The 12,419-nt window shown below is 48.0% G+C and overlaps 1 long non-coding RNA gene across 1 annotated transcript; it reads left to right on the top strand.

Moving 5' to 3' along the window:
• Positions 1-790: 790 nt before the first annotated feature.
• Positions 791-9,201, top strand: LOC311601412. Its single transcript, XR_014780572.1, has 3 exons — positions 791-1,478; positions 8,368-8,436; positions 8,919-9,201. It is a non-coding gene; the product is annotated as an uncharacterized lncRNA (long non-coding RNA).
• Positions 9,202-12,419: the final 3,218 nt, after the last annotated feature.

Below are 12,419 nucleotides of genomic sequence, written 5' to 3'. Positions count from 1 at the left end.
TTCCCTCAGGGATGGCCACTTCTGTTGGCAGGAACTTGTGGGGGCCTTTCTCTAGAAGCCTCCATCCTATCCAGTGAGTGCCACTTCCCCTCTCAAACCCCAAACTCTGAAACTGCACAGACAGGCACCAGAGCACCAAACCCCAGGTTTGCATGACCTGTCCTTAAGGAAAACCCCACTGCCGGGCATGTTGTTGAGAAGCAGCAGAGCATCAATGTCAGTGGAGTTTCAGGGCACACAGGGCGTGTGACCTGGGCTTCCTCACTGAGCTCACAGCCTAATGGCAAGAAGGGGAGGGCCCAGGAGGAGCAGCACAGAGCTTGCCACCTGCCTGCCTCCACACTCAGGAGGAAGGAGGAAGAGTGGGTGGCAGGAGGTGGGGCTGGCCTAGCACTGCTTGAGACCCTCCAGGAGGGAGATCACAGCCACAGGAGGGCAAAGGGCACAAACTCTGATCCAGAGTTTCCTTGCTTTCTTCTCTTCAAGTGGATTCCAGGGCTTTCAGTGTTAGAGTCCCTGGGTGGTCTCACCATTGTGCTTACCCGGCAGCACAGGCCCCTAGCTCACAGTGTCCTGGCTATGATTCCAGGTTCAGGCCCAAAGACCCCCACCCCAGCTGAGGGTATGCACAGCACCACAGAGTACTATTGGTCAGGCCTGAGCCAGCTGCTCCCATGAAACTGTTGAGGGAAGTTTACAAACATCCACTCAGGTGCCTTTGCCCAGCCCCTGTCACATACTTTCTTTTCTTTTTCTTTTTTCTTTCTTTCTTTTCTTTGTTTCTTTCCATTTTTTCTGAGACAGGGTTTCTCTGTATAGCCTTGGCTGTCCTGGACTTGCTTTGTAGACCAGGCTGCCCTAGAACTCACAGTTCTCAGCCTGCCTCTCCCTCCCAAGTGGTGGGATTAAAGGCTTGGTCTTCTGCAGACATACAGTCTGTGAGATCAGTGCAGCAGGATGCGCTAACCATTAGGGACACCATTGGATCAGGCTCATCCTGAGGACCTCTACAGGGGGCTGGGGAAAGTGTCCATAACAGCTGGCACAGAAATAAGTCAAAAAGGAGTGTCAGGAGATGGGTCAGGGCTGAATGGAGAATGAATCTATGAGAAAACTTGGAAGTAAGGATAGAGTGCCCTGCAGCAGGAGGACTGGTGCTGGTCTTGTGGGTGGGGCTGTGACTGCTGAGGTCAATAGTGGTGGGCAAGGCTTGTATGCTAGAGTGGAAGGGTGGGTGGATCTGGACCTAATAAGAGCTAGAGAAGGAAACTTTGTGCACTGTGGAATCCCTTGGGAACAAATCCTGGCAAGGGTGGGGGAGGGCCGTGTTTGGGAGTGCTTAGAGCTGAGGCAGAGAGGCAGACAGACCCAGGTAGGGGTGTAAGGGCCAAACTGGATGTGAGGGGCCCCCCTGATTACTAGGGAAGCAGGAAGTATTGAGGTGCTGGGGGCGTGGCTATGGATCCTGCAGTATGGAGGTAAGGGGCTGCCAGTCTGGGAGGCTAGGTGATCGCTTACAAAATTGGGCTGGGCTCTGGATGTTGACCTGAGAGGAGGCAGGGTCACCCTAAGAGCAGGATGGGGCTGTGTAGGTGTATACTAGTGTGGGGTTGTGAGAGCTGACTGAAGAGTAGTGGGCTGAGCTCTCTTGCTGATGCAGGGCTTGATTGATGTCTGGCCTTTCTCTGAGTGCTGGATTGTGTCAGTGTAACTTTGGTCCCTACTTCATGTTGCCCAGAACCGCTGAAGGAGAAGGCGCCCCAGGCCTGCTTCTGCTGTGGCAGTTGTTGTGGGCTGGGCTGTGTGAGTGGTGAGATAAGTGAGCAGGGAATGCAGAGCACCAGGCCAAGGCTATGATGTAAGAGGTCACTTTCTGAGGAGGGGGCAGAAGGCTGAATCCTCACTTGACCTTCATTTGGCAGAGAACACCTGTAGCAGTGGGGCACTGTGACCTGCTGAGATAGAGTAGTGGGTGGGGGCTGTGGTTGCAAAGGTCAGGGAAGGGCAGTGGGTTTCAACCTTCCTAATGCTGGGACTCTTTAACGCAGTCCCTCATGTGTTTCGTTGCTATTTCACAACTGGAATTTTGCCACTGTTAGGAATGGAACCACAACATACATAGCTGGTGTGGGGTTCACGACCCATGGGATGAGACCATGTCTGTGGGGGGAAGTATTGTACATTCACAGGGAGAAGCTGTGAGTGCTGACCTAAGGAGCTGTAGTTGTGTATCTGGGGTCCTGGACAGAAGCTGTCTCTGCTGGGGTAGCTTGTGCTGGAGGTGTTGTGAGTGGGGCACATTTACATAGTAGTGGTAGGTTGGGCTTGATGCTAAGGTGCTGTTGAGGCTTATGATATAGGCATAGTGGGCAGAGCTTGCAAGCCGAGGTAGGAGCTTTGAGCAGTGTCAGGTCTGCCTCCTGTCTGGCCAGTTGATGGACACGTTGAGGGCTGGGTGAAGTGTAAAGTCTTGGCAAAACTACTGAATGCAGTGGAGAAGAGGGAGCCTGTTTGTGTGTGCTGCAGCAACTCTTGTGGGTCCGGCTGTGAGTGCTTTCCTAGGTGGGCTGCATTTGAATTGGATATTCCCAGGAAGGGCCAAGCGTCTTACCTATCTCCTTTTTGGAAGGAATATTTAGTATTCCCGAGTCCAGCTCTGGTTATCTTAAGTAGGCATATTTGGAGTTATTAACAATGTTATGCCCAAATTTTGAGGGACTCTCTGAACAGACTACCCAAGAGCCGAGTCCAAATGCAGTGGCAAGAATGTGTTTATATTTCAGGGTCGAACCCAGGACACACCTTTAATGCGCTGACACAGCAGGTGCAGCGAAGTGGCCTGGATTCTCAATTGAGAGGGTTTTTTTTTTATAGGTTTTAGACAAAGAAATGGGTTCTACAGTATATGATTGGATGACATCTGGGCAGAAAAGCTGCAAGCAGAGAGTTACAAGACTTAGAGTTTCATGGTTGGGTAATAGGTGTAGGGGCAGGTTGGCATATAGAGAAGATTGGCTGAAGCAGTCATGGGGGCATTAGGAACTTTGGCCTGGCCTCTCCTAATTGGTTGTTGCTATGTGCCAGACCCCGTGCTGCTCAGCTTGAGGAGCAGAGAGTGTATTTGGACATTCCCAAGGTGAGCTGATTGTGTGGTCAGGGAATATTTTTTTCTGTTTAGGCTAGTTTGTGCTTAGTGTGTAATCTGGGTTCAGCCCTTGGCTAGGTTTAACACAAAATGGAGTTTCTTTTTCCAAAGGAAGTTTGTTTGGTCCTTACAAACAAGATAGTTTAGACTGAGGGTTTTATTTTACATTTTAACCCGTTGGTGTGTGTCTGTAGATGTAGGCAGATACCCTGAAAAACTTATTCAGTATTTGTCATATAAGCCATTCAACTGTAGAATAATATAGTTATCCGTATCCTAGATGGCATTAAACAGAAAACTATAAAAACCCAACATCTACAGGAACTCAGAAAATGGTAACATCAGGTTGTTTCAGTTTCCTTTAGGGATTTTTAACAATATTCAATAAGACTACAAATCATAACCCAGAGACCCTCAGTTCAATTTTCAGGAACTAACCCTGTGGTTCACAGTGAGATCTGGTGCCCTCTTCTGGCCTGCAGAAGGACATGCTGTGTAAATAATAAATACATCTTTAAACATTTTTTCTTTAAGATCCTAAACTACATCTTATATATTAGTCCTCTGAAGTTACATAATGTCTTTCCGTGGGCTGTTTAGATTTGTTTTCTCTCTTTGTCCTAGTGTCAGATGGTCTCCTGACCCAGGACAGGTACGTTGGAGGAAATTTTAAAACAAGCATGCTTGGGTTGGGAGAGAGGGTGTCTAATTTAATTCCAGAGGCAGCTCTTTAATAGAGTAGTACAACATGAAGCAATAGAATTTCAACCAAAATTAATGAAAAGATATGGGGAAGAATATGCCATTCTCACCAAAGGAAAAGACTACCAAGGGGACATTCCAATTCAGAACATCTTTGAACAATATACAAGAGCACCCACATTTATTAAAAAAAGAAAGAAAGAAAACAAAACCTGAACAAAGTTGCTACTAAACCTAAAAGCATTGAAGGGTGCAGACACCTCAATTGTGGGAGAATGCAGTGCCCCACTCTAACCAATGGACAGATCGGTGAGGCAGAAACAAAATAGAGAAAATATGAAACCAACAGATGGAATGAATCCAATGGACCCAATGGTTATCTACACAACTTTTCCCTGAAGCACAAAGGAATATTCACTCTTCTTTGCACCACATGGAACCTTCTCGAAAATTGGCAGTATATAATCGGTCACAAAGCAAAGGGTAACTTATACAAAAAATTGAATTTACCCATTGTGCTTTCTCAGATCACCATGGGTTAAAATGGGTCTCAACAACAGAAATAACAAAATCCCTACACAATCATGGAAAATGAGCAACTCCCTACTCAGTGACAACTGGGTCAGGGAAGAAATGAAAAAGAAATTAAAGACTGTCTAAAATTCAATGGAAATAAAGGCATAATATATCCAAGCTTATGGGTCACAATGAAAGCAGTACTAAGAGGAAAGTTTGTAGCACTGAGTGCCTTCATACAGAAATTGGGGAGATTCCATACTAGCCACTTAACAGCTCCTCTGGAAGCTTCTGCAACAAAAGAGGCTGATACACCCAAGAGGAGTAGATGGCTGCAAATAATCAAACTCAAGCTGAAGTCAACAGATTAGTAACAGAGAACAAGAGGAAGGAATGAATGGAATCAAGGGGCGGTCCTTTAAGAAAGTCAACAAGATAGACAAAAGACACACACTTAGCCAAACTAACTAAAAGGCAGAGAGAAAATATCCAAATCAACAAAATCAGAAAGGAAAAACAGAACATAACAACACACACTTTGGAAAAAAACCAAAGAAATATTAGGTCTTTTTTCAATAACCCATAGTCTACAAAATTGGAAAATAGAAATGAAATGGACAATTTTCTTGGTAGATTCCATTTACCAAATCTAAATCAAGATGAGGAAAACAAGTTAAATAACTCCATAACCCCTAAGGAAAAGAAGCAGTCATTGAATGTGTCCCAACCTGGGGGGAGGGCGGGAAAGCCTCAGGGCCAGATGATTTTAGCTCAGAATTCTACCAGACTTTCAAAGAAGAGCTAATACCAATACTCTTCAAACTATTGCACAAAATAGAAACAGAAGGAACATTGCCAAACTCACTCTATGGGGCCACAGTCATTCTTGTGCCTAAAACACACAAAGACCAACCAAAGAAAAACATTTTCAGGCCAATTTCCCTTATGAACACTGATGAAAAATATACTCACAAACAGAATTCAAGAGCACATCAAAGATGTCATTGGCCATGACCAAGTAGGCTCCATCCCGGGAATGCAGAGGTGGTTCAATATATAAAAATGCATCAACATAATTCATTATATGAAGAAACAGAAAGAAAAACAAAATATGATCATCTCATTAAATGCTAAAAATCATGTGACAAAATACAACACCACTTCATGATTAGGCCTTGAGGAGATCAGGGATAAAAGTTCTGACAAGCTGGAGCACTGACTACTTACTACTCAGTCCCAAGCCCAAGATTTTTTAATTTCCCTTTGGTGGTATTCTGAATATAGACTTGAGGGTGCCTCTCATCATGCTAAAAACAAGTCTGTCCAATCTGTATACCAGTTCTTCTGGACTGAGAAAAGAATGTCCATGCTTTTACTGGGTCTCAAAGGCATAAGCCTACCCCAATTGTCTTATAGACACAACTTTAACTTTTGTCCCTAGTCTGTATTTGTCTCAGCAGGTTTTTACCTGGCTAACAGACTCCTTCCAGAGCTGCTGAGAGCTGGACCTGCTGGAAGTTGATGTAAACCAGTCTTCTTGATGTGACTACTCCCTGTCTCTTCAGCTGGATCAGCTAAACAGATGCTTTTGGTAAGTGCCCCATTACCTAGCCTTTGACTAGCTTTTCAGCCTTTCTAGGCCCCAATAACAGTGCCCCTATTGTCACCAGGAAAAAAGTTACAGAAGAGAATGACTTTGCCCATTGTCCCACTTTATAGGCTGAAATGCTGAGTCAAGGCAACTCTCTGGCAGGAGGGACAAATGACCACAAGGAAAAAAAAGCTTAGTTCTATAGAAACAGTCGTGCTTTGTGCCCACCTCATACCAAGCAAAAGGTAGGTGCCATCCAGATAATGGTCATGAGAGCACAGTACCTGGCCCTACAACAGACCAAGTTACAGGAATACCTGGTCCTACAGCAGGCCAACTCAGCAAAGAAGATTCAGGAGGACCCGTGATTGGGCCTTCAGGGCAGGTGTCAGAGGGAGGGAATGAGAGACCAGAAGAACTAAAATTGGATTTCAGGGTCACCGGGACAAAGGTTAAGAAATAGGCCTAAAGGGGAGACCAGTCATGATAAGGCATAGCTGACCAGCTGAGGGGTAAAGAAGCAGTCTGGCTGCAGGAGGGCAGGGAGAGTCCTGGAATCCTCTGTTTGGACAATGAAACTGTCAGTTCTCAGTTTGAATCTTGACACACTGACCTTTCCTCAGATGAGCTGGGTCAAGTTGCTCAACTACATCTAGGAAAGAGGGCCTGGGGCTCAGACTGAGCCTTGCCCAAGGCTGTTTGTGTAATAGCAGTCCTGGGAAGGCTTTGTGAGTTCCTGCCTGTGTGCTGGCCTGGAGTTTCTTTAAATAGTCCCTGGACTTCTCACCTGGATGTGTCCAGACTGGGAACTCACAAGCCTCACAGATGTCTCCTTCTCAGGTCAAGTTCCTCTCCTCCATGAGATCCTAAACCCTCTCAGGATAAGTGAGCTGGTGCTGTCATCTGTTGACCCCCGGGGGCCAGGAGGCGGAAGGGCATACCGATCTTGCATGATGTGCACATGACCTAGCTATCCCTATCTAAAATAGGGTTTCTTGAAGTACACCTGATGTGCATTCATCTTACCTGTTCCTCTTGCTGTCTTACCTTTCCACCAGAATGAATCTGGCCAAAGACTCCTCTGCCCCACCTTTCATTCTGAGGTCCTGTAAGTAAGAAAGACACTTCCTGCCTTGCAGGGTGGACACTGGGACATAGCTGAACTGTGGCACCTCATTTTTCTTAGCTTCAGATGGCCACAGTCCTTGTGGGAAGGTCCAAACTTTGAATCCCTTTTGCCTTACAAAGATGGCCCCAACTGCTGATATGATTCAAATTCTAGGTAATAGTCATCACCACCCAGAGATACCTCACTCACCCTAACTCAAGATGCCTAAGAGAGGCCATCCACAGCAGCTTCCCCTTAGAGCTCCATAGGAAACAGACTATGGGTATAACAGTATTGTTTTAATAATTATCTTTATTGCCTATAGGTCCTGCTAGCAAGCAAGCAAGACAAAGACATATGTTATATTTTAAAATAGCCTTAGTTAACCTGGGGCAGGGCTGGTATCAATACTCTAAACTACCTCCCATGGTGGGGCAGCATGGGATCCCTGCCTCAGTCCCATGCCCTCTGCTTCCAATAACTTCTATCAAGCTACCTCGCATCCTGTGCCTTTAGGTAAGGGACACTACATCTGGGGACTGAGGTGCTCCAGGTCCCTAGGGCTTGAGACCATTTTGTGGAATTCTTAGACCTTTATGTAAGGGACTCTACTTACAGTGAGTGAGGGCCTCCAGGTCCCTAGGGCTCGAGGCTATTTTGTGAAGTGTCTGTACTTTTAGGCAAGGGACACTCTATCTGGGGACAGGTCCTCTCTTGGTTCCCAGTGGTTGAAGCCCTTTTGTCAGGTTTCTGGAATGGAGAGTGTCAATCAGGTGTTTCTGATTTCAGGCCCTCAGGGGAAGAGTGTTGCTAAAGCTGGGTTTCACTTATTCGCGAACTGGGTAGGAGGGGCCACTCAGAGCCATTTTCTGAGGTGCCTTAAGAATTTTTGCCATACTATGCTGTTTGTATACACGGCCTTGTAGCTTTCAAAACAGTTGTTAAACTCCTGGAAGAGTGACAGGTAGACATAGCATTCTAAATTCCTGCAATAGTTTTGGGGGTGAGCTCCTGGGAGTGGATAGGCTAGTCTTTAGAATCTGCAGGAAAACGCAGGGGCACACCATGTTGACCTTTTTATTTTCTCATATTTCGAGTCACGGTCTCTCTGTATAGCCTTGGCTGTCCTTGACTCACTTTGTGGACCAGAATGTCCTTGAATTCATAACAATCGACCAGCCTTTTCCTCCTGAATGCTGGGACTAAAGGCAAGCGCCACCAAGGCAGAAACACTTTTCGCTCTTGAGTCGCCCCTGCCAGGCATTTCCAGAGCTGATTCATCTTGACTTCTCTCTCCTCTCTCAGGAAGATGAGCCTTTGGAGCATGGGGTGCCATTGGAGGCAAGAGGGAGCCAGGCATCTTTGACAGAGGAGGTAGGTATTGGCAACCAGGTAAGCTGTCATGGTCATTAATGAACATGTGAGAAGGCCCCGTCCCCCAGAGAGAGGACTGCATAAAGCATGCATGGCCCTGTGCTGATGCCTAGGGAACCCTGAGTGGGAGCTGCCACTCTTGCCGTGGAAAACTGATTTTCCAGGAAGGGGAGCTAAGATGCACTTTGGATGGACTTTGGAAGCTCCGAACAGAGCAGAGAAGAGGCCAGGCCAGGTGGCCATCACTGCAGATTCCACCACAGGGCATGATGGCACGTGCTCCAGGCTCAGCCATCATGTCAGGGTACATTATTGCCAGGTGTGGGAGTGTGCCACAGTGAGAATCCTTGCACTCAAAGGCACACGCAGGCCCAGAGTCCTTTGGGCATAGGGCACCCCCCAGGAAAAACCCGGCAACAAGTTTTGAGAGCTGCCCAAGCTTCAGGTGTCAGATTCAACTCATCCTTTCTCTCCCCCTGCAGGCCTGTGAGTCTTCATCCCTCTGAGCTGCAACAAGTCCATTCCTGTGTTCCCAAGAATATCAGCATGGATCCAACTGTCAGCAGACACACAAGCAACCTCCTAGACAGCTCTCAGTCCCAAAGCAGGGCAAGGGGCCTGGATCTTGGCCACATCACAGGAGCTGAGGCAGGTGAGGTGGAGGCCACCGCCACCCACTCAGGGCATCCATCTGTTGGCAATACGCTGGGCTCTCCCCAGTGGCCTAAGAGCCTCCTCTCCTTACTATGCCAGGGGCCCTGTCAGTAGGGCATCATCTCTTGAGTCTTTTGGCAGACTAGTAACAAAACTGGCTGACCCACACTCTCCCTCACAAGGTGTCCTCAACAGAAAGAGGATTGATGTGGTTCATTTCCTTCTCCTCAAGTACACTAGGAAGCAGCTGACATCTAAGGCTCAGATTCTGTACATAGTCCTCCGCGGTTACAAGGAATACTACCCTGTCATCTTTTCTAAGGCCTCTGATTGTTTGAGGCTGCTCTTTGGCCTGGAGATAGTGGAAAGAAACGCCCTGGACCACATCTACTCTGTTGCTCTTGCCCTTGGGATCAACTACCATGGCACTCAGCATGGTTTTCCAGGCGTACCCAAGACAGGCCTGCTACTAATCGTGCTGTGCATCATCGTCATAGAGGACAACTGTACTAGTGAGCAGGCCTTGTGGCGCGTACTGAACAACATGGGGCTGTATGTGGGCAGTGAGCATTTCATGTACGGGGAGCCCAGATGTCTCATCACGGAGCATTTTGTGCACGAAGGGTACCTGGAATACAGGCAGGAGCCTGAAAGCGATCCTCCTTCCTTTGAGTTCCTATGCGGCCCAAGGGCCCGCGCTGAAACCACCAAGATGAAATTACTCAAGTTTTTTGCCAGCATCTTTAAGCAGGATCCCAGAGCCTACCCCTTTAGATATGCAGAGGCTTTGAGAGAGGAGATAGACAGGGTCTAGGCCAGGAGGGCCGGGCAGATGGCCCTTCTGGCTCTGCCCTGCACACGTTCTACTTCCCACACTGGCAGTTCCCATCCAACCCCAGTACAGGCAGAGTCAGTCATCTAAGTACCACACCATCATGTGACACAGGGTGGGAGCAGCTGTGTGAACCACTCTCTTCTGTTCTTCCCTCTACTCTGTCCTGTCTGAGTGGCTTGAGGTTGTCTTGTTGTTATAGAATGTTGCTACCTTTACTACAAGGCCCATGAACCTGGGATGTCTTAAGTCTGCAAATGGATTTAGCAATGCCCTTGCTGTTGTTCATCCACTTCAGGAGAAGGGTATTATTGTGTAAACAAACGAGAATGACTTCCTTCTATGTTGTGCTATTTCTCAAGCTACGATGGCATTCTAAGTGGACATTCCCAGGCAATGGGGAAGGCCTTGGCCTTTCCCTGACAAACAGAATAAAATGATCTCGATTGCTTCCTCAGTTTTTGTCTCCTGTTCTGGGCAACTGCAGTGAAGGCAAAGGGAAGGTGAAAGCAATTTTTCTGCATGCTCTCTCTGAGCACCAGCTGCTCTGTGAGAGGTCCTGGGTTAGCAGGCAGCCTTAAGGCTGGTCCACCCTCTTCTAGGAAGTGGTGTCACTCAAGTGCCCCAACCCTGTCAGGAGGACAGGTGAGAAATCCCTTCACAGCACAAGTACAGCAATGTTGCCGAGGGGTCACCTTCAGCTAGTAGCCCCAAGTTGGTGGAGTAAACCAAGGCCCTTATGGGTCTCAGAATTAACTAACCAGGAACAGGGCCTGGGGCGGTGTGAATGACTTAGGGCTGGGAGAAGGGAAAACTGCTCCAAGCTGCTGTGCTGCTGGACTTGGCATGGAGGACACGGGCTGGGGTTTCCTCGGTGACTGAACACTAGGATAACACATACAGTCAGAAAGGGTGTACCCCATCACCCCCAAACAGGAAAGGAAAAGTGTGCAGACAGGAAGCCTATCCTGGTGTTAGAGTTACAGAGGACACAGCACGTGTAGGGCATGGTTCACCTCTGCCCTCTGCACGTGTTCCTCCACACACACAGGGTAGAATCATGGGAAGGTGAGGCCTAGAGCTCTTGGCAGGGCCTCTTCCACCTCTCTAGTCAGGAGAGACAGAGATGACTACTAAGGGTGTATTAGTGTGTTGTCTACATGTGAAGTGTTCTGCACGTGTCCCTGGTATCCCCAGAGGACAGAAGAGGATGCCACATTTCATGGAAGCAGTGTTCCACACGCTTGTGAGTTTGCATGTCAGTGCTAGAAATTGAAACTTCCTCCTGCAAAACCAGGAAGTGCTCAGCAAAGCTCTAGCACCAGGCCAATTTGTTTTTTAAAAAACAAACAAACAGACAAAAAAACATTCCAATCCCCTTATAGGAGAGTGTGAGGGAGGACTCATGCATGCCTCAGTGCTGGTGGGGAGCTAGAGGATATATCTCAAGTTGGCTCTTCCTTCCACCTTGTGGTGTTGGTACCTAATTGGCTTCCGTTGCTGCTGCAGTATGCAGTCCAAGCTGGCTGCCTGGGAGATTCTGGCCCATTCTCCTGCCTCTCCTGCCATCTTGCCAAAGGAGTGCTAGGATTCCTGCATCAGGTGCTAGCTGCTGCATCCCACTATTTATGCAGGTTGCAGGGAGGTAATCAGACAGATCCTCAGGCATGAGCAGCTACCACTCTTATCCTGTGATCTGTCCCCCCAACCAGAAGATAGCATTCTAGCTCAGTTCTCTAGTGCAGTGGTGACCGAGATCTTAACATGTGCCCAACAAGCAGGAGGATTTAGTAAAGTTTATTCAGGAAATTTCATTCTGGCTGCTTGGCTGTCCCCTGCCCCTCCTTTCTCTGTGGTTCTCTCCCCTCAAGGAACTGCACCTAGAGGTTCACAGTCAGGTCCCCACTTCCCAGATGAGGAACTTTCAGGCATCCTAGCATTGGGAACGTCCCCTCTTCACACCAATTTCTGAGGTTTCTCAAATGGAGAAAGCCACTCTGATCTTTCTGAATTCAGGTAGGTGCTTTGCAGGGACCCTAAAGGTCTCTCTTTGAGTACCAGGGGTGTGGAAGTCACACAGCTTTGTCCCTGTGGTCAGCCTAGCCCAAATGCCTCACACTGTATGGATGAACCCCCTTTCCTTCCATTCTGGGGAACCCAGCAGAGACATCATTTTTAGGCACTCCCGGAGGAAAAGACCTGTGTAGGGTACGCACAGGTCCTGAGAGTGCACTGTGGGAGCTCTGGTCTGGTTACAACAACTTCAGATAATCAGGGTCAGATGGTCTGGTGAGCTGCACCCAGCAGCTACCAACATGGGGCAGTGAGCCCCCTCCTTTCCCGATCAGGGGCCTCTGTGGATAGAAGGCATTAGAGAGGTTCCCAGAAAGAAAGAGGCCCCAGGACTTAGAAAGAGGCCCCAGGACTTAGTCAAGACTGAAGATCAGACTTAGCCTCAGAAGCTGCAACACATGTCCATGGCCACTGACAGCCAAGT

This window comes from Acomys minous (genome assembly GCF_964271855.1).
Source record: "Acomys minous genome assembly, chromosome: 7".
Lineage (NCBI taxonomy): Eukaryota > Metazoa > Chordata > Mammalia > Rodentia > Muridae > Acomys > Acomys minous.
The sequence above is the reverse complement of the archived record's forward strand: the minus strand, read 5'-3'. Positions and strand labels throughout refer to the sequence as shown.